The sequence below is a fragment of the Apis dorsata genome, unplaced genomic scaffold (genome assembly GCF_000469605.1).
Source record: "Apis dorsata unplaced genomic scaffold, Apis dorsata 1.3 scaffold_198, whole genome shotgun sequence".
Lineage (NCBI taxonomy): Eukaryota > Metazoa > Arthropoda > Insecta > Hymenoptera > Apidae > Apis > Apis dorsata.
This window is the reverse complement of record NW_006263482.1, coordinates 228,056-231,736: the sequence shown is the minus strand read 5'-3', so window position 1 is coordinate 231,736 and position 3,681 is coordinate 228,056. Positions and strand designations below refer to the sequence as shown.

The following is a 3,681-nucleotide window of genomic DNA, read 5'->3' as shown; positions in this document are numbered from 1 at the left end:
AGAGAGAGAGAGAGAGAGAGAGAGAGTTTATTTAACCGTCCAGATTGGTAGAAAATAAGGGGAAAGACGGAAACAGAGACTTTTACGTCCACCGGTTGGGAAATGATGATTCACAAGCCGGATGTAATCGAGAAAATTCGATTTGACACTTGCAGGACAGTTTGGAAGTAGCAGGGAGATTTCCTAATAAATTCAACGAATAATCCTGCTTCATAGAGATTCGAAACGACAGCTTCTAACGGAATTTTTCTATCGCGTTCGATTGGTAAGGAAGAACTCTGTACCTGGAACGATTGCACAAACGTATTAATTATAAAAATTAATTATAAAAATGTATATATAAATAATATATATAAATATAAATATTATATATACATATATATATATATATATAAATTTGTGCTTTCTGTGGAAGATAAAATGAAAAAAAAGTGATGACATCATCGATCTTGAATAAATAGTCGGTAAGTAGTGGCGCAGCTACGATTAAGCGTAAGTGGAAGCGAGTAAATTACACTCTATCTTTATCTTGACCAGTCTTTGTATTCTCAACGGTGTTCGATTATGCCACGACACACGCAACGTCTCGTACTATAATCCCAGAAACCCTGTTACGCTTCGTTTAGATAATTCGAAAATGCAAAACACGAAACACCGGTTGCATAATCGTTGTCCATCAAATACCTTGATCTTGACTCGAAATAAATGAAAATTCGACGAAGATTTATAAATATAGATATAACATCTTCTCTATTTAATCTTTTAGGGAAATCAATTTCTCGGCTGATTTATATAGCCGCTATAATATAATTTATACAGAATATGAACGTTGAATTTAGTAAATATGTATAAATAATCGCGATAACTTTGCGAGATTGTTCTTGAAGGACTGGGCCATTAATAAACGTGGACGATACGAGGACCACCAACGAAGGAATCTCTTCATGTATGATTTAACGGCAAGGTCAAGCGAGGCAAACTCGTTGACCTCTTGTACCCGAAAAATTCCTTTTGATATCTGCTTTGAATTTGATTCAAAAAATTCTCCATCCTACTTTCCGAATTTTAATTTTTTTCCACAACTTCGTGATCGATCGTTTTTTCGTTAATACAGAAAAAAAATATATATATTAAATTTCAATTGTCGTAATAACGTAGAAAAATTAAACATAGTCTGTAATATACTTTTCATAATTGAGCGTAAAAAAAAAAATACTAGGGGTAATACTCCCGTTTCACCTCTTTACGCGTATATCCTATTACACTTCTATTCCATTTGCCCCGAGCAGACTAAAAACAGCGATGCACACACTTTTCTTACGAGAACATTTCTCAGGTGAGATAGCGCGGAAGTGCATGGTGTGTTACACGAAGCGTGTACATTTGTACGGATGTCTTTATCGCTTTATGAGCCCCATAAAGTGCCGTTGTCGGCCGAACAGCCTTTGTATCTCCATTGTGCATTGCCAACGACAAACAGGGAACGAGAAGGAAAGAGAAGTTTTACCCATTGTTTATGCGCTTCATTATATATACCATTGTCGTCGATTCTGACTCTTAAATGCGTGTAACGTGGAACGCAACACTCTGAAAAAGCGAAAGAAAGTGATTTATCAAAGGTAACGCGCGGGGGGAAAGATTTGATAACGAGAATCGACCGAAAGTTGCTCGTGAATTCTCGAGGGAGATTATTAACAACTGTTCCGATGTATAATCCGATCCGTAATGCTGCCACGCGATAGTCGCGACATCTGTTTCTTAACCTTAAAAATAAGACTATTTTTCATTTTCTCTGATGAATTATTTTGAAAGGAAAATTAAAAAAGTTGAAAAAAGTTTGTTTAAAAAAAAATTTCTTAAATGAAAAATGCAAAAGTTGAATCTGCACGTTGCCGAGTATGATTCAACGACATTTTACCAGCTTGACCGGTCTAACGATGTTATTGGCCATGTTCTCTCGCTATCGCCACTATGGATCGTCGGCACGACAGTTTCCGTGCACTCTCCATTATGCCGTTTAAGTATCACAATTTTTTACGGATATTGAGAAGATAGCCAACAATATGGCCCGAAACAATGATTACGGGCACAGGGTTGAGGATAGGAAAGATCGCAAACCAGATAAATCATCACAACCTTTACCCATCTACATAGCGAATCCCATAAACTACCGTTACCGTATCATGTAGTATTTTATGATTACATACGTTCTCCGTATATAAATTCTCCTCGAAACAATGAAACAATTTTACTATACGTTATTTTGTCGAACTATGATTAGCGTTATAGTTGCAATAACTTTTGATATTTTTTTCAAATTCGTATAAAATATATTATTTTCTTTTATCGGTTTTAAAGGTTATAATGAAAAATTCAAAATTCGTTTCAAAAATTCGAAAAATTTTCCAATTACGTGGCATTTATTGTGTATGCAGAGTTACAAATTGTTTCTTATGAAATTTGTATTATTTCGTAAATTTCGTTAAACGAAAATGATGTCTCGTTATCGAAAAAAGAATAACAATTGATGGAAAAAATATTTTGCTATGCTAACAGATTCTTGTCTCAGTTGATAAGATGAGAGATCATAGAAACACACGAGACGAAGTACTTGCTTACAATGCATGCGAGAAACGAGGAAGCAAAGCTATATTCATCACTTTCAATGTGTTTAACGTGCGTGTACGTTAAATACGCACGGCAAACACGCTAACCAAACCTAACTAACAGTCGACCGAACAAATTAACGTTGATGTGTTAAGTGTCCGCAACTTGTATCGAATTGAAAGATTATACCGTGTTCTTCAACTATGCGAAATCATATTTGAATATATTACTCTATATCGAATCTATAATCATTTCATTTCAAACGCTATTGAGATAATTTTATTGATGCATTACGATGACAATACGATAAAAAAAATCAATATTTTTGAGGTCTCTCATTTCTTTTAAAATTTTAGCAAATGCACTTCTTTTTAAATAAAGTTCTCGAAACAATAATTAAAAAGATTGAATGAAAATTATTTTTCAACCATCATTCGGAAAATGCAGTGTATTCGCATTGTTTACACGTTTCTTATACTTGAAATGAGAGCAGCAGGAACAAGGCCAAGTCAACGTCGTGTTTACGTTCGATGAACGTGCAAAAGCAAACGTGACCTGCAAATCAAACATATTAGATTCGTTTAAATCGAATTTGACCTAAACATTTTTTTTTAATTTTCGATCTTTCGTTATTAAAGAGCAAAATTATTTTGTCCTTCCTTTGTTAAAAAAAATTTATATGAATCATACAATTTTGGAGAGATATTCATGTGAAAAAAAAATTTAACGAGATATTTAAAAAAAAAAGAGAAAATGCAAGAAAAATATTTCGCATTAAATCTCTTGCATAAAATAATAATAAAATTGTATTAAATCTGTATATACCTTTGCAGGATGATTGCATATGTGTATTGCAATCATCTTACGAAGGCGTCGTTGACATGAAAAAGATTGTACATCATACTGAGAATTCGCCAAATTTGGTAAGATCAATCGCCTTCGGAAGACGATGAAGACAAAACATATGTTCACTTTCCATTTATGGAAATATTCAGAATAAAATATTCAGAAATAAAAATGATTATTTATTAACTCTTTCTTAATTAATCATTTTTATTTTATTTCTTTATTTAT

General features: G+C 33.3%; 1 protein-coding gene across 1 annotated transcript in view; it reads right to left on the bottom strand.

The window, feature by feature from the left end:
• LOC102677752 (protein sickie-like) overlaps positions 1-1,555 on the bottom strand; it is a gene marked incomplete at its 3' end in the record, with an annotated part of 100,040 nt that extends 98,485 nt beyond the window's left edge. The window contains exon 1 of the mRNA XM_006614840.2: positions 1,537-1,555. The remainder of the gene's footprint in view (positions 1-1,536) is intronic.
• Positions 1,556-3,681: the final 2,126 nt, after the last annotated feature.